The sequence below is a fragment of the Nothoprocta perdicaria genome, unplaced genomic scaffold (assembly GCF_003342845.1).
Source record: "Nothoprocta perdicaria isolate Ctin4 unplaced genomic scaffold, notPer1 scaffold_84, whole genome shotgun sequence".
NCBI lineage: Eukaryota > Metazoa > Chordata > Aves > Tinamiformes > Tinamidae > Nothoprocta > Nothoprocta perdicaria.
The window spans coordinates 1,320,741-1,346,644 of NW_020456132.1; the positions used below are offsets into that span (position 1 = coordinate 1,320,741).

A 25,904-nucleotide genomic window follows, 5' to 3' on the forward strand; every position below is an offset into this window, starting at 1 on the left:
ATGAATGCTTCATGGCTGGCTTTGTTTCTGAGAAATGCATCCAAGCCATCGTTTGTATTCACGTTTCATTCCTAGAGTAACTCTCAATGTTTCTTCCTTCGTGCCACCCCGCTGCATACAGCACCCTTCTGTTTCCAGCTAGCCTCCTTATTGCTTCCTCTGCAATGCTTACGAACCCATCTCCCTAAAATTCCAGCAGCTATGGTCACTTGATTTATTCCTTCAGCCATTGGCACCACACAGTTCCTGCTGTGCTGGTCTCCCTATCTCCTCTGCAGAAAATGCTTCGTTTCTTATTCTCCTTCCAACAAGTTGGCCCCCCTATGCAGTACCCACTGCTTAGGTGGCCACAGATTTGACTGTCCAACTGCCCATTTCTCCTTCAAGCACCTCATGCTTTCCCTAGCACCACCTTTTGGGTGAGGTACAAGTTCCCACAGCCTCAATGCATGACTTTGTCCTCCTCCAGTTCCTACAGCACCCTCTCGAACATGCACGGACATACCATTAACAGCAACATAGGTACCAACCTATGCTCATAAGCACCCTGACTATAGACTACACAAAAAGGCCCTTGTGTTGCCCTCCCTTCCTTCTGCAGTGACATTACTTCCTTCCACCGTTACGTCTCAGTGTTCATCGGGGTGGTATTTGCACAGGTACACACTGGGACACCGTGGAATAACTGCCCCTTGTCGAGGTGGCCGGTGAGTCACGCAGCCGGGTGCGAGCGTGGCTGCGTGCCCGCGTGTGAGAACTGCCCCCGCACACACCGTGCCAGGGCCTAACAGCTCACACATGATTCATCTCTGATAGTTCGTTAATTAACACAGCTGAGAGGCGGAGGCAATTAAACAGAGCGAGGCAGACGCTCTTAGATCTGCTCTGCTCGTAGATCTGGAGGATTTGTTGCCTTTGGGGGCTATCTCTTGTTTGGGCACCTGAAGTCTAAACCACACAGTACAGTGGAAAAGAGACACACAGGGACAAGTCTTCCACTGCTTGCTGTTTGCAATGCTTGTCAGATGAGTTGGTTAAGGGCAGCAAAACATTTAAACCACTATTTTCTAGTGTTTCTGTGTGAAGAAATAAATTGGCCACATATTTATAGGCTAGATGGTATTGCTCTGAGGATATTTAGATGAAGAAGGTGTAGATGACTGCAATTGTTTTACAATCCAGCTTCTCATCATTACCATTCAGAGCTAGCAAACGCAGCTGCCTGGTTCCTGACACTGGCTCATGCTGAATGTCAACCCGGAGATGCAAGAAATCCTACTTAAAGGACAAATATACAGATATCCACACACACTATAAGGTGGTTTTTGTTTTTGTTTTTGTTTTTCTTTTTTTTTTTTTTTGGTTGAACAATGTCACGTTAATCAGAAATAGAGACTTCAATGCAAGCTCTATGGTTAGGCCCACATAGCAGCCTAAACACTCTGCACAACAGGGGAATCTTTGCTTAACACCTCTTCTAAGCAACAGTAACAGCTGCCAAGACGTCCTCATCTCCACATTTATGTTTTGCTCTTAGCAGGATTCACAAGAGAAGGACAAATAAGAAGCCCTGCAATAAACCCTCCTTCTCACTGCAAGCACATTTCACCGTGTGAGTGGCAATCCTCTAGAATAACGTTTTCAAAGATCTTCCATTCAGGGAGTGTCCACTTAGGTGGGCATTAACAAAGTGTTTCTGCTTGCTGAAACACCAGGGCAACATTTGAAAGTCCTTTTCAACATCCTACAACTGAGCTGATTTCAATGCTCCTCTTACAACTTGTCCCTCTGAAAAGTAGTGGAATCTTCCATGAAAATTGCAGAGCAGCAATTTTTACTCTTTGCAATTCAGAAAAAAAGTGTTGAGGCCTATGTGATGATTTAAACACTTACTGTGCTGTCACAGAACTGATCACATAGATGCAGAGAACAACAGCAGATGTGAATGTTCTCTGTATGTGTTGGGGTTACAGCAGGGTACCAGATCTGAACACCGTGTTTTCTTCCACAGACATTTGCCTACCCACAGGTCTGTAAAATTAAAACCCTGCAACTCAAACAGAGGGGAGCTGGAATTCCCTTCCACTTAGTGAAGAATCTGGCCTGATTGCTGGTGACTGCTGATCCCTTCCATGTCATCGCTCCGAAGCTGTGAAACATCCCTGCGACTGTGTTAATTAGCTCCCCTTGCAAAGTGGTTAAGCCCACGGAGCGAGGTTACTCACGTGATATCCCTGCGCTGATAGCAACCTTGAAGAAGGCAAGCGATCAGGTCACTGATAAACTCCACATCATCCCTGTGAAGAGCAGCTTCCAGTTCCTAATGAGCAGAAAAGGAGAAAAAAAAAAATCCAGTCATCAAACTATTTCCTCCAAATACCCCTGCTGGTTGACTAAGACCAGAAAGACCCAAGAAGTACTTGCACAGCAGCAGAGCACACACTGGGTCAGCCAAGCCCTCCTCACCATTAAAAAAGACAATATAAACTATTACATTTGAAACTGTTTCATTTTACTTTTAATTCACCTAGCCTCAGCTTCTGCTAAAATTGCCTCCTATTACCTCTCTTCATTGCCAAAGTTTATGAGAAGACCTTGAAAGGCTTTTTACTGAATGACACTCTCTAGCCAGAAGACTAAGGTGTTTTTTTTTCTGGAAGCAGGAAAATAAGGTTCAGCGAGGCTGAAATGCTGCAGTTTAATAAGAAACCCATAATCTCTCCTATGTTCAGGTGATGGGCAGGAATTAACAGGTTCATTCTGCTGCTTTGTTTTCCATTCACTAAATAGCAGTAGTGGTGAGTTCAGTTAAAAGACTCGTTCAGAAAATGTGGCAGAAAAGTAGCAATTTCAGATGGACATCCAGAAAATGACGAAGAAGCTAGAGAACACATGCCTCATCCCCACATCTTGCTCCCCCAGGAATTTTGATTTTCCTTTTTTTTTTTTTAACTGGGAGAAAAAAATGGGATAGAGAGTTGTCAGGTAACATGACCTGATCCAAATGCTCAAGCCCAGACAGAACAGTGTATTACCACGTATATCAGGATCCATAAAAAGGATAAACCTCCAAACATTAGTATTTTAGATTAGATTAACACATATCTTACAGCTTTCAGAGAAAATATTTGCCTTTGACAGGCATTTTCAAGTGTTGTTTTCAAAATGTTACTAAGTTAACTCAAGATAAATTGTATTTATAAGCTAGAAAATCACTCACGGCAAGAAAATCCACTTTCCATACGAGTGATCATCACAGCATACAGCAGTTAACAAGATTTAATATGGATAGATAACATAGCCATAACAGCCTATTCTTTTTGGGTTTCAGAGTAAATAATGGATTGAATACAAATTCCTCCTTGAATGTTACTCCACAGACTGTTATACAAATGACTAAGCTAATGGCTAAAGAATAAAGGTTAATGGCCAGAGAATAAAGGATAAATGTTTTGGCACTTATCCAATAAAGAAGAGGAAGTGCTTTTTTATTAGACTGCGGTAACTGCAGTAATAAAGTTATCGATAATAGATTGCAGATTAAATGCTGCTTGCAGTATTTTATTGGAAAGGTATTAATGGCATATTTTCATTATCAACACTACTCCTATTTATTTCTTGCACGATATCCAGAGAAGTTCGTAAGCAGAAGCCTGACACCTGCCCTGCGAAGTATATATTAAAAACATTTATCCTATGTGGAAACTGAGGCAAAGAAAGGCCAAAAGGCAGCCAAAGGCAGCACGGTGACCATGACAGGGGCTTCGAGAAGGTCCCAAGAACCTCTGTGCTGGCCTCCAGCTGACTACTTTGCTTAATGGTAAGTTAATACAAAAACTGCAGCTATTGCTCACCATATCTTGGATGGAGTGATAACACTGCTATTTAAAAAGAAGTAATTAATAGCAGTGATAAGTCATGAGATGCATAAAACTGAGTTCACTAAGTAAGCAGCTAACATACTGCAGGTGTTGCTTATTTTTAGAGGACTTTAGCAGTCACCTGCCTTCTACGAAAGTAAGTGAGGGGGCCAGAAAGGATGGGACGTGACAAAACGTAAGTGTTCAGGTAAGTTACCACAACGAACTTGTGGCTTGTGAAAAATGACACATTAGGACTCACAGTAAAAGGAGGGAGAAAGTGAGATCTCTGCCTCGGGAGCTCCTTTCCTACCCACCCACCCTGCACTCAGTCTCTCCCTTTCCCTCATCCGCAGTATCCCTGTGCCTTAAAACCATCAGTCAACAGCCTGCCTTGGCTGGGACATGACAGCCTTTTGTAGCCAGGAATATTTAAATTGCTTCCCGTGAGCCCTTTCAGCTGCTGTTTGACTAATGCTCATTAAACAGTGGCCACAACCCGCCAAGATAGCCCCGTATCTGCTGGGATTGTTTTCCAGGCCCAGGGGCGACCTTTCACATTTTCGCAGCTCGCAGGTCACTGCGGGAGGAGATACGGGGACATTCCTCGGCTGCTGGGCAAGGTGCTGGTCCCCAAGCAGCACGGACATGCAGGCTCGTGCCAACCCGCCTCCAAATACCTAGTGTGGGACCTTCCTACCTACTGTCCTCACTGTCCTCCTGTGGGCTGGACCCACAAGGTGCACCCCTACGTGTGGTCCCTGCCACAGCCGGGGGGCACGCTCAGTTAAGGGGTGCTCCCTCGCCCCAGGATGGACAAGGACAGGCACTGCATGGGATAGTGAATGCGGGCACGAGGTTGTGGGGTCCCAAATGCAGCCCTGCGTTTGCAGCCCATTCCCCGGGGCTGCACACGTGCAAGGGCGCTGGTCCCTGCCCTCCACGGCACACAGCGTCAAGGCTACGTTTAAGGCGCAGTCAGAGAGCTGTTGTGGTTGTTTACCTTGGAAAACGACACCGACCCATCGCCCTGTGAAGTTCTGGCCTGCTTCTTTTCTGCTCCCGCCTGGGATAGGATAGCACTGAGCGCTGGTTTAACTTCCCCGTGACGGGTCCCCTTGGCTCTAACTTAACATGACAGTTCTCCATCCAGAGAGATTCTCTGGCTTTTTGCCCCAAAATATTGGAATTCTAGAGGTTTACATTTTTTTTTTACCCAGGCAAATTCTCTGGCTTTCTGTCTCAAGACATCCAAACGCTGGAGATGTCCCACATCATGCCTGGAGCACCGCAGGAGTTGTGGGAACGGTAGCTATAAGAGGACACCATGCATGTTTTAACATCTAGGGACCACGAAGAATTAGGATCCTCTAATATTTCCACAGCGTCCCCTAGCCCACATTTTTTAATAGGGAAGAAGGATCTTGGCTTTCCCGATCCTCACTCCACAGCCCACGAAGCCACACGGTGCTCGAGCGAGGGGCGCACTGAAGCAGAGAGGCGCCGGAGCGGCGTGCGGGATGCTCCTAGGAGGAACACCACGATCCAATAAAACAAATAAATAAATAGATAAACGAATAGAGCAGCATCCCGTTTCCTGGGGCGAGCGCTGCCCCTTGGCACCCCTGCAGGCCCGGCCGCAGTTCGGGCGCCGCGCGCCTCCTCGGCCGCCTCGCCGCCACCATCCCCCCGACGCCTGCAACCCTTTTGTTTTTCCCCCTTTCTCTTTGAGCACTGAGCTGTGAGCGCAGAAATCTGAACCTTGCCAAAACGCTTTGGGGACAGAACAGAAAGGAAACAGAAGAGGCAGCAAATCAGCAGAGGAAAGCGAGAGAGGGGGGGAAACACATCTCCTCCTCCTCCTGTAGCTGGAGAGAGCAACAGACAGGAGAAAAGCAGGATTCTCCCCCTCTCCAGCTGGCGTCACACCTCATTAGGGAAAAGCCTGTTTAACGTCTTTCCCTGCCCCCATCCCCGGACTAAATCCCCTCTGAGTGCAGCGGTGGCTGTCGGGAAGGGGCGGACGGGGCAGGGTGACCACCTCGCCTGCCCACCGCAGGGCAGGGCTGGCCCGGGGCGAGGGCCACACACTGGTCCCACCACCATTCCAGTGAAAATAGCCAATTCCAGGGAAAGTAGCCGGCATGGGAACACTGGGATGCCCCACAACGGGCAGGTACGATTAGCCCTGCGGGTGCGCAGCTGAAGGTGACCAAGGCTCGAGTCGGGAACGAGCGGTGCTCAACTTCTCCCGCTAAACAGCCGTGGGTATCTGCTAAGCCTGGCTCTTGCCGGCGCCTCCTTGCGCGTGCCGCTCTCTCCTCCTGCGCAGCACACAAGCGCACAGCTGGTGCCCGAGCGCCAGAGCACGCCGCTTTTTCAGTATGAGCCCAGATTTGGGAGAGCAAAGACTGTCAGCTTGGCAGGGAACTGCAGAAACATGGGTCCGCCAACACGACAGCAAGCGCAGAGCAAGTTACGGGCGCTGAGCTGAGGAAGGAAACACAAGGGTATCACTGCACACGGTGGCTTTGTGTAAATAGCGGGGAGACCCCAGCAAGGTGCCTGCTCCGAGGGCGGCACCACGGCCTCTGGGGCCGCACGGCCGAGCTGAACGGCTGCGGCACCGCCCGGGCCCGCAGGCCGCGTCACCCGCAAGCCGCCGTGAGGGACGTAACCAGCCTAAGCACCGCTAAGCCGTGTCCAAGTTAGCCGCTGGTCTAATATCCCAATCCGTTCGGCTCTATTTCTATACGGCGGCTGTTCGCAGCTTTCCGCCGGGATACGCGGCGCGCTCCTGCGGAGGCCTTCAGGAGCGGGCCCAGGGAGCGACCGGCGGCCATGCCGCACCAGCCCCCACCTGCTGGCTGAAATTCCAGCACTGCCACTAAGTTCAGGATTCCCCTCCTGGATAATGATATTAACCTCCCCTCCTGGATAATGATGGGCAGGAGCCTGGCAATTTCATGCCTTCTGGAAAGCTAACAAATACAGTTTACTGGGAGTGGGCAGCAAGGCATGACAACAGGCACTGCTCTGAAACACTTCCAGGCAAACACCATTCCCCGGAGCGCTCCCTCATGCCGCTGCGTGTGCTTCCCACCTCCGGCTAAGCGCTCCTGCTCCCCTCTTTAAATATCCAGCTGTGGCCAGCTATGCACAGAGGCGGCCAGCGGCAGGAGCATGCAGGGACGCCGGGAGGGACCACCGACCACTCGGTGCGTTTGTTGCGGTGTTTGTTACGATATTCCACACAGATCACGGAGGAAAGGGCAGCACCTTCCATCTCAGTGCAAAGCGCACCCAACAAACTCGTCAGGAATAAAGGCAATGCAACGAGGAACAAGGGGCTTCGATACAGTGGGCTGCCACGTAGCTGCTTAGCGAAGAGGATGGGAAAACTAGAGCCACAGGTAAACAGCAGCACTCAGGTTCAAAAGAAAAGGACAATGCCCTCAAGAGTCCACTTCTGAACTACAGTCAGAAGTGATCTAGCTTAAACTCTTAATCCAGCTACCCAGCCTCCCAGACTGAAGCTTGGAATATATCCAGGCATCTCCAAATAAACCCAGGAGCCAAGCCATTCGCCTCAAGAGGATGCGGCCCCAACGCTGAGGTGAGAGCATTCAAACACCATGGGTTGGTTGCAATGTCAACCCACACGCTGCCCACGAACCCACCCCAGCAGCCAAAGACCGCTCTGTGCAGCACAGTGCCACCCTCCCCCTGCCCGTGGGTGCTGCCACCACAGCAAATAGCTTTCAAATGCACAACTATTGAAATTGCCCAGCATGGAATGACAGGCAAGGAGGGCGATTCCAAGGAATTTGGGGCTCTCCTAAGGTATTCCTGATGCTTTGGGAACACAAAATGCTGCCAATTTAGATCACCGGGATAAAGTCATAGAAAGAAGTTACGGCTCCTGATCCTAATGGAGTCTCCAAGTCACAATCGCCTAATTTAGTGGCTAACTGGAGACACCATCCATGATCCTAGTATTTGAGAGGAGATTACACTCCCTGCCTTACACACAGAGCACTATGGTCCCTCATGCCTCCCAACCTTGATGGACCGCTTGGCAACACCATTCAGGGTTGGTCACAGCTGCTCCGTCTTTCTCAACTTCCCCATGTCCTTGTTTCCCAAGGCCCTGCGGGCCATGGCACTGCAAGAGCCTCCATACTACCCTGGGCAGATTGCTCTAGGTGCCCCTGCTTGAGCAGGGTGGTTGGACTAGACTATTTCCAGAGGTCTCCTCCAACCTCCCTCCCTCTCTTGTCATTCTGTGGCAGCCTTTCTATAGCTCAGGAAGCCATAAAATGCTGGAGCACCTTATGAAGTCAAGATAGGCTACTACTCCCAACTCCTCCACAGAGAGGAGAGGTAATCTCCTCCTGGGACAAGCCCAGAGGTAGCAATGAATCCCTCTCCCTGCCCTCCTGCAGGTAGGGACCGAATTGGCAGCTCTCCTCAAGCAAAGAGCATCTTGGGCACCTCAGCCCCTGGAGACCGAGGACTCGGAGGGAGACGAGGTGGCCAGTACAGTCTCAGGGGCACCAGATGAAGGGCTTTAATAATAGCCAGGGCTGTAGCAGTCCAGTGGGTCTTATCTGATCTGTTGGACTGCTCTGTACAGGGTTAGTAAGTGGGAAGAGCAGCTCTTGAGAGAAGAAAAAAAGCTGACCTGTAAGAAAAGAAATATGATTGGGGGAGGTAGAAGCAAGAGCAGCAAAAGTCTTAAGGCCCTTAATATCTGTCAGGGCCTTTGGAGACCTTGCAATCTCTGCCTCCCTCCCGTAGCTTTCTCCCAGCAGACTTTGAAGGCTATTTCAAGCGCGTTGTAAATAGGGGCATAATGTTACGCCAGAGCTAAGCAGAGGTTTGAGATGACAGCTTTATATTAAGGAGATGGTTATAAACAGAAAGCCACAGGAGAATCTGTCACGTTGCCTCCACATCGCTGCTGTTTGCAAAATCCCCCGTGCTCCTCCATGGGGCTGGAAGTGTGACGGACAACTCCAGCCCTCCTCTCCTCCAGCAGCTCTGCGAAAGGGGCTGCACAAACACTGAGCTTGGATTAGCTCAGTCCCAGCAGGTTTGAAAACACAGACTCTCTCCTGCACTCCTGAAGCTTTTGGGTCAGGCTAGACTTTGAGCCTTGGTTTGGAAACACGCTTAGGGTTTATCCTTCTTCAGCCTCTCTACCAGGGCACCTAGCGACTTGGGGCAAACACCAGGCTGCTGGTGCTCTGAGGCCCTGCACCCAACCACATTAAGCTGCTGGCTCTGCCATTCCCTTAGGACAGAGACCCTTCCCCGTTTGCACAGCACATGGAGGCTTGCTCTCCGACTGGAATTTTTCACTGCTGTGTAATGCAAACAAATACGAGCAGCTCACACTGGGTGGCTAAACTGTATTGAAAAGAGATTTCAGAATGATCAATCTAGTCTCCCTCCTGCCCCATAGCAGTGTACAGACGATAATAATGCGCGCTCTCCTTTGAGCCTAGTTCATCTTGTCTGCCGCGTAAGCGATTTGGGACAAGAACCACATTTGTTACGAATTTTATGCATTGTCAGCACTTAAGAGATATAAAACTGCTGCTGGCTCATACTTTCATGCCGCTGCAAAGTCTTTTCAGATGGACAGCGGTACATCTGAAGCTCTGAAGTAACAAGTGATTAGTTTGTTTAATAGTAAGACAATAACACTTTACTCCTCTGGAGTAGCTTTCATCCTAGAACATCAAAGCATTTTAAAATCATTTAATGAAGCTTCCCAGCACCTGTGAAGTAAGAGGAGGCACACAGCCACACCAAGAGCAATTTTACAGATGGAGAAGTTAACAAAACCCCAGCCTCCTCACTGGGGGCACACTTCACACTTGAGGCCACTGCCATGTCCTCTCTTTCAACAATTTTATTAGTAGCTCAGGCACTTGGAGATCATGCTGTTTCCCTCCAAAAGATCATTTCTCCCTTTCAAAATAATCCCCTCTTCCTTCAAAGCAGATAATCTATGCCATTTACCCATAAGCCAGTTATGCTGGCAGTGGGGCCAGCATCACACCAGCCACTGAGCTGGCTTTACATGACAGACGGACGGAAATTTCAGCCCCGACATAACTGCATAGCCCTGTGGGCTGCAGACCTGGTGTAAAGGCTTCCAAGAAGCCTGGGAGAGACAATTAAGAAACGCAAGTTCAACCTAAATGCATTTAAATGTCTGATCAGGTCCGTGTCTTTACTGCCAAAGTACCAGGGTCATGCCCTTAAAAAAACATAAGGACAAAACACTTGCAAAGTGAGAATGAAGCCACCACTTGACCACTACTGCCCAAGCTGCAAGTTCAACTACTCCAGCTGCAAATAGCCTCCAAGCACAACAATATGAGAGGAAGCAAGGATTTTGAATTGCATCCTGTTTACCTCCCTGTAAGAAAGATATCATTTATTGCCCATAAGTATTCTCCCAAGCCAGCAGCACTTGTGTGGATTATCAGTCGAAGTTTGATTAATTCAGGTAATGAAGCTACTTCTAGAGCCTGTGGTTTCAGGCTTCCCCCCCATACCTTTGGCAGTGGGAGGACAAGCTGAGGAACGTGGTGAGAAGGCAGCTCAGCACCAGTTGTGACCAGCTACTGGGGCCATTCAGAAACCAGGCCACGCTGCATAACAGCATTACACATTGTGGAGCTCTCACAACCCAGGACATCAAAACCTCACTGGTAAAACTAAAACAAAGCAAAGCAAAAAAAACCCTGCAAGCCCACTCTTCACAAATGCCAGATTCAGTAATGAAAATGTAAGCACTGACTGGCTAAATACTACCCGCAGCTGAAGGCTACACATTTTAGCAATGTTTTACAAAGCACCTCGGTTAAGTGTAATCACAGATGCAGTAAGAGCATCAGCACAGCTACCTGTCCTGGCTGCGGCTTCAGGAAACAACATCACGGGGAGGGTTATGGTGCCTCCCCAGACTATTCTGCTGCACGATAAATAAAGAACAGCTGATCCTGCAATGTCACCATCTTCTGTGGTAAGAGGCTTCCTGGGTACCTAGTGGGAGCTCTGCTAAGCCTTTAAGCCCATTGGCAATGTGGTGAACAGTCTGTAGCTCCAAAGCCAAGAGGCTCGAAGTAATAATCCGATTTCAAAGCTCCTCCTCCTCTCCAGCCAAAGGCAGCAAGGGAGGATGAGATCAGACTGTAGATGCTCTTCATTTTAGGCCTGGCCCTTGCACTCATCTGCTCAGCGTGAGCACGGGGCAGAGGAAGGATGAGCACCAAAATCTGGAATGGATCGCCTGGCTAAAGTTTCTGCAAAGATTTCAAGGCTCACTGGGGGAAGTAACTTTTTAAAGGGAATTTTCCCTGCTCCCTGCACATCCTGGACATGCCTAAGCCAGCTTCCACTTTTCTGTTTCTCACACTGCCCACACTCCTGGGTCGAGCTTTTTGCCTCCGCGCGCTGCTGGTGCAATGTGGTATTCGAGCTATGTGGCCGTTTCACCCTCGCACCACGGCAGTCCTCCGGTGAAGGCAAAGAGCAGCTCCCCAGCCCTCAAACCGTTGCCCCCCTCCCTCCAGGGTGTTATTAGCAGCCGCTTGCTAAGCCAGTCAGGAAAAGCTATCGTCTCCTGTGTGCTGAAACAAACATCAAGCACGGAGCGTCCTCTAAGAATGAAGGTGATTCCCTTCTATCTTTTTTTTGCCCCTGTAATGAAAATGAAGGCCTGGCTTTTTGAATGGGGAAAAAATCCTGCTCATCCTTGCCTGAAAAAAAGCAGGATGAAGCGGTAAAACGCATTGAGATAAAGGCCGTAAAGCCTTGCTTTTCTCCTTAATCTGATCTCCCCGGCCGGCCATTCTTCTAACTCCCCTTCAGCTGCTGCCTCCAGAGCAGAGCAGAGCTCCGTGTCCACACCCGGGCCCATCACAAACAAACCCGGCCTGGGGCTCAGCGGGGAGACGGGTTTTAAAGCGCTACCAGCTCTAAAGAGCCCTCTCCCTGGCGCGGGGCCGAAGGGAAGCAGGGCCGGCCACAGAGCCTGCAGCCACACACAGGTAGCCCACACATTGCTGCTCGCAGCGCGTGGTGAGGGATGTTCCACAGCAGCGACACACCCAAATCCATGTGCCTATATATACATATATATACTTTTGTTTAATTTAACAAAGAAAAGTCAGAGAAGTACGAAATCCACGCCTACCAACACCAACCTGATGGCACAGTCAACCAGTCCCTCAGAGACAGGAGTGAATCTTTGCTACAGGCTGAGTTGCAAATAAGTCCAAGAAATAGTTTTAAAACTACAGGTCCATTCCACTGCTTATCAGTCTGTAGTGCCAAAGAAACCCGTTAGTTGCGTCTCCCTTAAACCTGCTTTTGCACTATCCTGGAGAGGGAAAAGCTTTGCTGTCAGCATCTCTGTATTTGTCCCGAGCTTACGCAGTCCAGCCGCACCCCGGTGTGAAAATTGATGGCTTTCACACAGGTTTCCTATTATTATATGTTCGGTGAAACACCGATGCTACCATATTAATGAGAGGTATATGCACTAGAGGATAGGAAATGAGGTTTTAAGTCTGGCAGATATGGAAAGGCGAGAGTTCTTCACACAGCCATCCTTACAGCACATGCTGTTACAGGAGCCAATGCAAAAATTAATCTGAGGAGAAGTTACCTCTTTGAGAATCCTTAAACCCGACCTTCAGTGCAGGTCGAAACTCTGTATTTCACTGCATGTGTAAGAGCGCCCCGAGCACTGTGGCCCTGCGGCCTGCAGCGCATCCCACTCCTGGCTGCAATCCCACACATCCTCGGCTCTCCCGCTGAGCTCGCGGGCCGTGCTCTGCTCCGCGGAGCCGTCATCTGCCATGGGATGCTAGTTCAGAGAGGGGAAAGAAAAAGGAGCAGGGAGGAGATGGAAAGAAAGCCCAACAGGACCCACCAATGTTGCCAAGTGACGGTGCGGCGGCTGCGAGCACGCGGAGCAGCTGGGAGCAGAAGCGGGAACCTCGCAGGAATCCACATTCCTCGGATGGCAGCTGGGGGAAATTTAGCAGGGAGAAGGGTCTGGCTGGAAAAACAACGCGGTTTTGTGACACGCTCCGAGTGACGGGACGCTAAGGTTAAGGCGCAGGCGGCCAGGGAGGCGCCGCGGCGAAGCCCCCCTGGCTCGGCTCACACGCGTGGGCGCCGTGGGGCAGGGCAGAGCGCCCCGCGTGGGGCTCAGCAAACGGGCACCCCGTGCTCCATTCCACATCGGCCAACGCTGCTCTGCAGAGACGGTGAACAAAAGCGCTTCCAGCTCTCAATCTTTCCATTGCACGGGCTGAGTATCTTCTTGGACATACTTTCCACAGGGGAATTTTCCTCTAGCTGAGCTCCGTATTGTTTTTACAGCCACTGAGTTCACGGGGTGCTAGAAGCATTCAGCTATTTCCGCAATAATAGTTATTTGCCAGAAACAGCAAGTTATTACTAATGTTAATAACAATAATTATGTCTGTAAATGTTAACGCTAACTGTGCTCATAAAACAGGTATTATAAACAGGGTCATAATTTTAAAGAGGGACAATAAAATATTGCCCAGACACGGAGGAAACTAAGCCTACTGCTGTAACATTTGTTCTACAGACGTTATTTTAGAGGACCTCCCCCTCCTCCTCTGCTCTCTCCCATTCATTGTTTCACTATATTTTAAAAATCAAAATGCAGGTTCATTGCATCCTGTATATTGTAACGGCCAGCTTTGCAAATCAGTGCACAAACGATGGCCCTGGGTTATCGGGAGATCCGCACAAAACGCTTCTGTTACACGGAATAGTTGATCTGCCTGAAGCAGGAAAAACAGTAACAGCTAATTATATAACCAGCTTGTAAAAGTGTTATTTATTGGGATCGGGAAAGCCCTGGTTTTTATTCTCACTTCATGCATTCAGTGATGAGAGCTAAACTTCTCCCTCTTTCCTCTCCTCCCAACATCCACTCCCCAAGTTGGATGATTTTTACCTGGGGCTTTATAGCACGTGCAATCTTTGGGGGCAAACAACGCCGGGAATCGTGTGTTAGCAAAGTAGCAGCACACAGATGCTGTTCTGTGTAGATAACAGAATAAAACTGGAACAATTTTCCTCTCTACGGCATGTTTAGATAAGGCAGCCCAAGGACTCAGGGGTAAGCTCAAAAGTTGAACATTTTACTTTGAAAGGCTATTTCTAGCTGTTGGCTACTGGAACTCAGATCTGCACCTCTCAACTAAGTGATAAAATGCAATAAAAAGAGCTTGGCCAGAAGGTGCCTCTCCCTTGCTCACTCTCTCTGGTTCTTTTAAGGAAGAAACGGGAGCACCGGCCATTCTGTCTACTAACTGAGCGTAGCAAAAAAGCACATGTGGACCTTGTTCTCATTTAGTTGCAACTTGATGTCTCCGGAAATCTTTCCTCAGGAGTACAGTTTTCCCCGTTTCTCCAAAAGGCTGGAAGAGGAGAATCCAAGCGGGAGAAAAATTAAACTAGTGGCAACAGACCTTGAAGGTCTGACAGTGACCTGCAGCACTAAGGTCTTTGAAACTGCTCTCATTTGCCAGAACATAAATTAGATTCCTCACTAGGTACAGCACCCGGGTTAATGGGAGCTTTATAAAGCCTTCTTTGAACATACAGATTATCCTTTGCAAAAAAAAGACTAATCTTGTAGTTTAAAGTACAGTACTTGGAGCCAGGAAACCTACTGCCAGCTTTGTCGAGCTGGGTGACTTCAGGCAATGCACTTGAGTGTTCTCTGCTGTTTTTCAATAGACACAAAATATAAATACCTCAGTCTCCCATGCAGCTTAATATGTGTGGGACAATGAGCGGCCGCTTTGCGATTCAGGCCTCTCAGAGCAGGAGGGGATGCCTGGCCCCCATCTAAGCACATTTGCTCCAAGCTCCCCTAACAGTCAGTCCCACAATGACAGTGGGCCCAGCGGCCCCAGGCAGTTCACAAAGTCCAGAACTCTGAACTAGAATATTAAAAAATAAGATTTTTCAGCAAAGAAGTATCATCTCATCCTGTTCAGTGCTTATGATCCAAGGAGGTGCTCAAAAGGGGCAAAACAGTATTAAAAACAACTGAAATACTATCACAGAAAGTAAAAACAAAAACAATCAATCAAAAAAACACAGGAATTTCAAAGGTAAAATACAGAAAAGTTTCAAAAAGTACAAGACAAAGGGGAGCATTCAGCATTCCGCACAATCACTACCACTTTGTTTTAAAGGATAAATTCATCCTTGACATGTCTGTTGTAAAAACCAATATTGGTGCAGAGTTTCCTCTCGGAATACGAATTCCATTCCTCTCAAGCTTCCAAGTTCTTCGTATATCATCTCTTTTGAAATTTCAAATAAAATGAGGGACTCTTCAAAGTCAATCATAAACCTGCTCCAAATAAATACCGGTCCTTATCTTGGCCAAGGCATTCACATGCTGTCACTGCTCAAAAACACCTACTCGCCCACGAGCACAGGTGACTGAGACCTAGTCACCCCCAGAGAAGAGCTTGACAGGTCTCAGTAATAACAGAGCTTTAGCAACACTTCAGCTCCAAAGGCTGTTCCTGACTTATTCCCTTCTAGCACTAGGAATCCCAGGAAGACATTTCAACTTTGTAACCTCCAGGCCACTTAAAAAAAAGAAAAGAAAAGAAACAAAAGAAACAAAAATACACCACCCTTCCACATTGCACCCTAGGCTCCAAGATTTCCTCAGTCTTGGGTTATATGTGCAGAAGAAAGTGATCAAGTCACAATAATGTCACCTTGTTTTCCTCTAAAATAAACCTGGGCATCGGGAAAACTCTCCTATGAAGCGCAGCAAAATTCCACTGGGGCATTTATAGCAGACACCCTTAACGAGCGCAGAGGCTGCAATCAGGGAACTGCACTGACAGAACTGCAATCTGCAGATTCAGGGAACTGCACTCATATATCCATTTCTAGTTAGGGTAAAAGCCAGGAATTTGCCTTTTTTTCCCCAGAAATGCCCTTGCTTTGAAAAGGAGGAACTTTTTTCAGAAATGCCAGATTGACTTTCAGGTGAAGTATCATGGTTATTTTTCAAATAAAAAAAAAGCAGCTATTTTTCCTTGGGGCCCTTGCAAAACAGCCATAAGAGTTTGCTCCACTGCCATTCACTCTTTGGAGCGCTCATCTAAGGTCCCAGTTGCCGTGGGCTCCAGGCTGCCCAGAGGTGAGGGATTAATTCTCACAATAGAGCAGCCAAGGCAGGAGCCCCAGCTCCTGGGGGGCCACGGCAGAAGGCTGGGCCTGCAGAGCAGGCTGCCTCGCCAGCCCCTGTACTTCTCACCGCCATTTCGTGCTCTCCCTAAGCTTACCTTGAAGGGCGGGAATTTCGTTTATTCCCACGGATGGGAATTTCGTTATTCCTGCAAAAACCGCGTGCTGGGGTTACACGTGAGCCAGGTGCCAGGCCTGGCACAGCAGTGGGCAGCCCAGCGGCCCCATCCGCGCTCTGCTTGCTGGCAGTCCTGCACAGGCTGAACGGATTCGTGATTTAGGTGTTTCAGTGCTGGTTTACACCAATTAGCTCAAACTCGGATAAAATGAGAGAGTTATTACGGTTTCGTCCACCCACAGCCCAGCCCTCGCATCTCCTCCTGGCAGCAGGGGCACCCAATTGCTTCTGTCCCCCTGTACCTTTTTATTTTCTCTTTTTTTAATATTAAGAAAGGCTCTGAGCCACCTTTACTACAGAGGCAGATCACACTCTCAGTGTAATCCAAAACACGGGATTCAGCTGTTGACAATTTAAGTGCAACCTCATTTATTCAGATACAGCTTGTGAAAGTATTCCAGTGAGATTTGGTTATAGGTGAATTTTTAAGTGTCTGTTTTTTTTCCTACCCACAATCATAAAAATCATCTGGGACAGAGAAAAGGCCATCAAAGAAAGGGCCATTTCATTAGTTTTATCTTCAGCCTTTATCTAAGCCAGGTAGCAGATACACAAGAGGACCCCACGCATCTTTACAGAGTTTCACCTCACTGCAGCCACGTGGGCTTCGCACAGATAAGCTATGTGACTTGCCCAAGATCACACAGGAAACACGACGCAAGGCGCTAAAACTGGGCCTAACAAGTACCAGACTAGACCTCTGCGGCATCAATCCAGCTCTAATTTGGACGGGATAACTCAACGCTCAGCTAGAAGATCTATTCCAAAGGACACAGTGTGGAGATATCCATGAGAAGAAGAGATGTGGTGTTTTTCTGCGAATCTCACCTCTGTGCTTAAATTCAAGGACACAACTTAAACGAGAGTCCTGGGTAGCACTGCCACAGTCAGGGGCCTGAGGTGCTGACCTTGCAGACTGCGCCACTGCTAGACGTGCTGGGAGAGGAGGCCAGTGGTGGGTTTATCACAGATCACAGAATATTTAAGGCTTCTAGAGATCATCTAGTCCAACCTTCCCGCTCAAGCAGGCACGCCTAGAGCACGGGGCACAGGGTGGGACGTGGTTTACGCTGCCCCCCTCGCCCCATCACAGAACAGGTACCCAAAGACCAACACACTTCCTAAGTCCGCATGGGACTTCAATTACGTGACCAATTAAGGGACCTCAGCACAAGCACCAGTTCTCCAGACACTTAGAGCCCACAGCCTCCCACTTGGGCAGCAAATCTGAGGCTCTTTGCTCTTTCAGGGAGCCAGAGTACGTCTAAAACCCTCACAGTTCGGCCTGCTGCCAGCCCCGAGCCCCCCTGTTCTAACTATCCATGCTGGGTTTGAAGCAGGCGGCGGTGGCAGGGCCCGGGCAGGCCTTGCTCACCCAGCACAGCTCTGGAGCGAGGCCTCCCTTGGAGCAGGCCCCTGGAGCAAGGCGGGGCACAAGGCGCAGCCTAAGAGGCAAACACAGGCGCTCGGCGCGTCCCCAAGCTCGCGTGTGTCCCCAGGCTCGTTGCACACAGGGCCTGCACACGACCAAGAGTGCCCGGAGGGCAAAGCACCGTTCGGACACGCGCGCCTCAGCGGCGCCCAGGCCGACAAGGGCAGCACGCTGATCAGGTGCAACGCGCACACATCATCTGAGCAACGTCGGTGTGCCCAAAAGCTCCCAGGCTGGAGTGCAGGAGGCCCCAGACTTCCCTAAATCATTTCTTTAAAGTTTGTAATACCACTTTTCCTTCAGCTTTTACCGACACCACGGTGAGATTAAGCTCCATTAATGTGAGACGTTTTTAAACACTGGAAACTGGGGCTAAACTTGGAATTATCTGCGCTGGTGTAAAATTATACGTTAATGCACACAGAAACCAGATTAGAAGACAGATGGTGAAGAGGAAAAGAGAAGAAAGGAGAGTGGATTGGATATACATATGTGGATTTACATTTCTGTGAGCTTGGCACAAATCTTAAAGGCATTTTTTCCTTCTAGCATATTAGAAAGTTGCCTGTCTGCTGGTACGCTAGATAAGAGAAGAAAGAGCAGATGCTTTTGAAGGGCTTTGTAGTGCGAATCTTTGGCAGGAATTTGGAGATCAAGGTGGGTAGGAGCACTGGAGGAAGGAAGCTCTTCCAGAGACAGTGGAAGCGTAAAAAAGGGAGAAGCGAGAGGAAAAAGGAAATTCTGGTGAGGCAAGAGGAGCTGGCAGAGCTCAGGCCGCAAGCAAGGGTGGGAAACGGGCGGCTGAGCCTGGGCAAGAGCAGCACACAGAGCTCTCAAAGAGCAGGAGCAACGGAGTAGCTGTCAAAAATGAATTAAAATCTGTGGGAAGGCCTAGGAAAAGAACATGAAACTTTATTATGCTCCTGCACGAAAGTACAATGTATCTGCACCTTGAACACTACATACAGTTCTGGTCCCCACATTTGGAACAAAATAAGTAGAAGTGGAAACGCAAGAGCAGGGCAACAACAAAGATCAAAGGCATGAAACAGCTTCTGCGGGGAAAAACAATTATGCGGGATGATAAAGGTCCATAAAATCGGGAATGGCATGGAGTCCTCGCAGTCCTTCTGAGAAAAGACATGGAGGTATCACAAAAAATTATCGGGTTAAAAACAACCAAAAGGAGATACCTCTTCACACAAGTAATTCAGCTGTCAGTCTCTTTGTTACAGGATATTTTGGACGCCTAAAGCATATATAACTTCACAGAACAAATTCATGGAAGAAAAGAACCTACCAAGGGCTTTTAATACAAAAGGAAGTCCTTGAGCTAGAGGTTGGGAGCCCAGTCGGGGGAAGGATCATGGCTGGATTGCCCTGTTCTGACACCCTGCCCTGGGTATCCGCTACAGAGCAGGAGACAGGATGCTGGGCTAGACAGACCTTTGATCTGAGCTCGTACATCCAGTCCTGTCCACCAGGCAAAAAGGGGGTTGTGTTTCATGAACAAGCGGGACAGGGGGTAGTGAAACTTGAACAGGAGACAACACAACTCACAGGGCAAACACTGGAAATACTGCTTGCCTAGAGCTGAATGTCACAGAGGAGCTCCCTTGAATGCAGGCCTTGAAGAATCTTGTTAGAACATTAATATGAAGGTTACGGATGATTTTTTTGGCAGCAGGTATATGTATAAACACAGAAGAGTGTTTCAGATGTAGAAGGGAACAGAGACTTAATTTCACGTTACTTGGGATATAAGGAGGGAGAGAAAAAGGAGGGGATAAAAGAATGGTATTGAAGAACACTTCCAACATGTAAAAACTGCACTCTTCTCCAATGCCTCTAGCTATAAGCAGAAACGAGAGGGGGAGATGAAAAATGCAGCTTGACATGCTTGTTCAGCTTCAAGAGACAACTTTCAGATGAGGCAGTGGAGATGATCACGTAATTAAGGCGCTAGACAGACACAGGGAGATCAGAGTTCATGTCCCAGCTGTGCCACAGACTTCCTTCGTGATGCTGGGCATTTCACTTTGTTGTTTCATAAAACTGAAAAAAAACAAACCTATTTTGTTCATGCACAGGAAAGCTGTGAGGCCTGAGACGCGCTGCAGTGTCTGAGGAAGCATAGTTAGAATAGCAAAAGCTGAATACTTGCATTCCAGCACCAGGATTCACAGGATCCTGGAGCCAAATACAGGACTGAGCCAAATACAGGGATCTAACTGAACTGTGGAGCCCCAAGTGAGCAGGAAATAACTTTATCTCAGGAAAGCAATCCAGGGAAATTAAACCTGTTAAGGTACGAGTGGAGGAGATATTGCCTGTCAAATAAGACACGGAAAGCGCATTTAAGGAGGTAAAAAGCTTGCAATGCTCCTGCAAAACAACACGGCCAACTCTGCACAGGAGTTAGGGTGGCCCGGCAGGGGTGGCAGAGAAACAAGCTTGCTGGGTACAATGGGCAAGCCCTGTAAGATCCAAGTCCACACCCAAGATGCATTGAATTCTTAGAAATACAGAAATAATGCTTGACCTAAATTTTGCAAAGATATAAACTGTCTGCTGAAAAAATAAATCCCAACACTCTGGAATATAAACCTTATATCATATGGATATAGCTATTTCATGAAAGGACATATAAGCTGACTGACCTGGGATACCACGGTCACCACAAAATTTTCAGAAGCAGCAATAAAAGGCTGTTTTCATCTGCTTGGATGTTGCACTCAAATACTTAAGCCACTCTGATACCTTTAGATTTATACTTATCTAAAGCTAAATTTGAACAGTGGCAATAGCCAGGAACAACGGAAGCTCCTTCTGACTTATAGCAGTCATTTAAGATATATTTCGAAACACGCAAAACAAATATTTGCCAAAAGGTGCAAAACAACTCAGCGACCGAACTGGCAGAAGATACAGAGAAGAGCCCAGAACAGACCTTACTGATAGGATAAATTAAGCCTTGACATGTGTGGCTCCCATCTGCGAGGGCACAGAGGAATTCATAAACTTGGTTTCTGTGTATTCCTTGGGCTGTGAATGAAACCTCGTGTCTAACTTCGTAGTGTTCGAGCTAGACGTCAGGCTGACACCACGCGCCCCTGCCCGTGTCCCCTCCTTGGCCCCCAACACCTCTTGGCCCCAGCCCCACAGCAACTTCTCCCCCTGCACTGGGGTCACCACGTGACGCATCCGGATGGGTTTGCAGTCTCCAAAGGGGCCGGCTGGTCCAGGTGTCTTTGCTGGGTTATTTTGTGCAGGGATCAGCCTTTCCATGGCCAGCACAGCACGGGGCGGCGGAGGCGGCAACTGCGGGCGCCGGGCTCGGCAGCGCCCCTCGGCACAGGCTGCTCCGGGCTGCGCGCCAAAAACTGGCTGCGGCTTCCACGCTCTGAAGGAAAACTGCACGCGAGAGCCCCAGATCTGCATTTTCCAGAGCCCCCAAGCACCTGAGGATTAGCAACAAACCCGGGCACAGAGGCACAGAAGCGCTGAAGTTGGAAGGGACCTCTAGGGATCATCTAGTCCAACCCCCTGCTCCAGCAGGGACACGCAGGGCACGGGGCACCCAGTCCCTGGTCAGCTAGTGGCAGCAAGACATTTTTATGTGCAAAACTGGCCATAGTAACAGCCAGCTCTTTGAACACAGCTCAATCCTCACCAACTTCACCAGGGCAGCTCGAAAAGTTGTAGTGCACTTTAAGTTGGATTCCACTTTTTATCCAGAAGCACGTTAATACCGATCCCGAGCAAATGGTTTATTCTGTAAATAGGAGGGAACAGTCATGATTTTGTATCATCAAATATTAAATTAAGAATCCAAGGAAATATATATTAGAGCCATAAATGGCTTAAAGGTTTATAGAAAAAAAAAAAAAGTATTGAATTTAGTATAAAAGCTGAACTTTGTCTGTAAATCTCCACATCTTAGCAAGATCGAGCGACAATCCACCTTTTACTAAAAGCACAACTGGCAAAAATTAAAATCAGATTTAAATGAAAATTTGCCATGGATTTTCACCTTCCAGTTTAAACAAACAAACCCATTTAAACTTCCTTGAGGTTCAAAGAGAAGGGATGATCAGAGCATTCAAAATACCTCTTTTTCAAGCGGATCCACACCAACAACCTTACAAGAGAGGCTGAATTTACTGAAATACCGAGATGGATATTACGAGGCAGTGCAGATACCGAGAGCCTAAGGATGCTCTGCTTTTTGCTTTGGCCACCACGTGTGCGAGAGGCATCTGCAACACGCCGCGCTGGAACAGGTACTGTCAAAACACAGAGCAAACCTTCCCTGTCGCCTTAAGTCACATACAATTAATTCAGACTAGAAACAAGCTGGCCCGGGTAGCCCTTGCCTCGGTGTGCCACGTAATGGAAGAATGAAGTGGCATACTGCATATTTTGCTGGCAGCAACATCATTGAGATTACAGAGTAGATGGCAAAGCCCTGGGGGAGAAAATACTGTAACGTTGTGAACAAAAAGTGGCAGTGAACCTTGTAGTTCCAGGTACTTCTGCGAACCTTCCTTCAGCACCAGGCAAAATGGTTCAACTGGAGAGTTATGGAAGTTAAGACTAAGGGCTACAGGAGGCACAGATTAGCATGGTATTTGCTGAGGAAAAAATAGGCACCTCCGCGTTTCCTATAAGGGAAGTCAAGCCAGCAGCTAGCGAAAAACTGGTAGATATAATTAATTTGAATTTTCCAAAGCCTTTGGTAATATTAATCACCGCAGCCTATTAGGGAAACCAGCCATGGGGTGAGAGGTAAACATCTGTCAATAGATTAAAGCTAATTTAGAAAAAACGAACAGCATGAATAAACGGCCAGTTTTCAAGAGGGTTAATGGGGGAAGTCCCAGGGGCGGATACGACGATCAACATTTAATATATTAAATGATCTGGAAAAGGGCGCATATACTGGGAAATGGGGGGAAAAACGTAGATAATGCAGTTCGAGAGGTAAGTTAAACTGGAGAGTGTTCTGAAAAAAAAATATCTGAAGCTTCTGCACAAATTACACCAAATAAAATTGAGTACGTACGAGCCCAAGGTTATGCAAATTGACATGAAGAGTCCGAACTAATTGTGGACGCGGATAGGTTCTAAATTAATTGCAGCTATTTGGAGAAAGATCTGAGTGCCCTTTTGGACAGCACAGGGAAAACATCTGCTTAGTGTCCAGTCATTGTCAAAACTGCAAACCAGATGTGTAACTGGTATTAAAGAGAGATAAAGAATGATATGGCAAACAATTTCAGCCATGAATGCTACACTCAATTCCGCTCTGTCTCTGTAACGAAAGGAAATATCCAAAACTTGAAAGTCAAGAAAGGATTGACAAAAGTTAAAGAGTACTAGAAAGAAGCTTGCCAAAGAACCCATTTACAAAATACATACAATTATGGTTATGATCAGACTCTTTGCAATCTAGTTAGCATGAATTTGGATGACCAGTGATTCAGGAAAAATAAAAAAGGTTTGCTGAAGGAGAATTCTAATGATTTTCCAATATCTGGGCTACAGGCTACATTTGAGGCGAGATGAGTATAAGAGGTGAAACGATCAAGTATATAATACATAAAGCAGGCAGAGAAAGCCATCTGGATGCACTTACGCTCCATTCCCACCCTCTTTTTCTCCCAAAGAGACAGGAGTAAGGAGTGGTCCAACAGAATAAAAGACAATAGATTTAAAAGTGATGAAAGAAAATATTGCTGCACCCATACATTATTAACCCACAGAACTCTTTTCTGCAAGGTAGTTATTGAAGCAATAACCCTAATAAGATTAAAAATTACAATGCATCAACAACGTCAGCGACAGCAGCAAAGAGAATTCTGCAGTTTTCCCACTTGTCTTTGCGGGATTTTACTCTTTCTTCTAAGGTATCTAATATTAGGTATGACTCAGGACGGGAAATGAGAACAAGCTGGGCCATTGGCCTCATCCAGGACCTGCTCAGGAGGTTCAATGTGAAGAGGCAGACAAACCCTGGACATGAAAGTATCTCAACATGAAAGAGGAAGGAAACGTGGAGGACATGATCTTAACTTCATTGTGTGGGATCCATTCAAGGAAAAGATGGTTTAAGCCGGCACAAGAATAGGCGAAATAATGCTGAGAAACAGGGCTTTTCATGTCTAAAATTATTCATTTTTCGGCCTTCTCTAAAGAGTGGAAGGAGATGATATCAACTCTGCAGTTACTGTAACTGCCTCTTCCCACCCAAACCAAATAGGAGACAATTTCTGCCTACGTTTTTCCTATCCTCAAATATCCATTTGGATCACAACAGGGATTTAAAGCAGAGTAGCTGTTGCTGAGCGATCACATGCACAGACAAAACCTGCAGTGGCCATTGAAAGCAGCGCCAGATAAGACAGGAAGGAGGGCTGCACATCTACTCTGATGGTCCCATAGTGCAGTCCACTCTGTGCCCCTGCGAGCAAAGAGAAAGGTGGGTTTAAGATGATGACCTTGACAGCCATCCAGCCCCAAAGAGCAAACAAATTATCTGAGGAGGTGCCGATCATCTCATGGTAAAAGGAAATCTTCTCATTGAAAAGTATCTCCATCAAAAACCGAGCACAGAGCACAGCCAGCCAGCCTGTGTCCTTCTCAATGAACCCTGGAGCACTGACTCACACAGCAAGACCGCCACCGTACATCTGGTGTCTGCTTCCTCCTCATCCCTTCCCGTAAAGCCCCGAGCCACTCGCTCAGTACTTCAATTTTGCCCAAAGAAAGCACGTCTCAAGAGCACAAAAGCGGCTTCTTTGTCAAATAATCACACATTGGTTAATGGGAGGAACCCACTAGTGACTCATAACACTAACCAAGCACCATCTTCCAATTCACTGCATTGAGCGTGAAATATGCGGAGGAGCAAAAGGCATGTCAGGTCCCATTTCTAAGCCTGGACTATTTGAGAGATGTTCTCTGCCACCTCTTTCTCACCGTGACGTATTCTAGTGCAAATGCTCAAAGAGTGGAATTTCCTTTATTTGCTCAGAAGCTCTTGCTTGTATTCAGGACCAATTTTCCTCCTCCTACAGCTTAGGTTGTTATTTCTATCACCCAGTTGCCTTGGCTCTGCTTTAGTTACAAGCAAACATCACATACATTGGATATACTAAGGTCTCCCCACCCTTCTTTACATTAGGATCATCCTTTCACTGTTCTTACTGGTGACACTCTTGACTTCCTCATAAGTTTAAAATCTTTTTAGTATTCAGAAACAAGAACACTTGCAAACACAACAGGCAGTTTTAAACAACTGTTTTGCTTAAGTATTCCGAAACATTCAAAACAAGATGTCCAGCCCACAAGAAACACAACCTGGTGGAGTCACAATTTATTTTTTAAGGTGATAAATATTGGGTTCATTTAGATTCTCTGATTTGGTGGCATACTTAGATCATATTTTCCAAGCATCTTCAAGAACTGAGGTTTTAAGTAAAATCCTCGATACTGAGACTGTGGCCACAACCACAATACATGATACTTGTTCTCAAAACTCAACTGTTTCCACTGAGTAGCTCTGGGAGAATTTATGTCCAGTTACGACAGCATACAACTTCCAACTTGAATTTCTTTCTCCATGCATTTAATCTCTGCAAGCTCTTATCCTAATGAGCAGTACTCCTTTAGCATGTTTAACATCCAGGAATTTAATTAGTACACTGCTTATTTCTGTCTCTGGGTCACCAGTGGATTTAAGGCAGATTCTCACTCTGTTACCTATAGCACCCTGATCCCCATCCTCTCACAGTACCCTGCACTTTACAATCACAGTTTTACCTAGAGTGGGGACACAAGACCTGTTTCTTTGTGGGGGTGGTTTTTTTTTTTTTTTTTTTTGTTTGGTGTTTCTGTGAGAATTTACCTGTAGCAGGTCATGTGCATTAGTGACTTCTTTTATCTTCATGCTTTGAGTTCCCAAGGATTAACACAAAATGATTTGCCCTTAAATTGCACTCTTTTTTTTTTTCTTTTTTTTTTTTTTTTTTCATTTGTTTGCTTGTTTGTTTTGCTAAGCATTGTAAGCAAAGCAATATTACATCAACAAAGTGCTAAGCATCATCTGCTCTGAGGAACAGCACTGCTATACAGTCTGATA

The 25,904-nt window shown here is 47.3% G+C and overlaps 1 protein-coding gene across 1 annotated transcript in view; it reads right to left on the reverse strand.

Moving 5' to 3' along the window:
- Positions 1-2,316, reverse strand: part of LOC112958335 (cat eye syndrome critical region protein 2) — a 45,629-nt gene extending 43,313 nt beyond the window's left edge. Inside the window, exon 1 of the mRNA XM_026052156.1 lies at positions 2,226-2,316. The gene's annotated coding sequence lies outside the window, so the exon portion shown is untranslated. The remainder of the gene's footprint in view (positions 1-2,225) is intronic.
- Between the last annotated feature and the right edge of the window lie 23,588 nt (positions 2,317-25,904).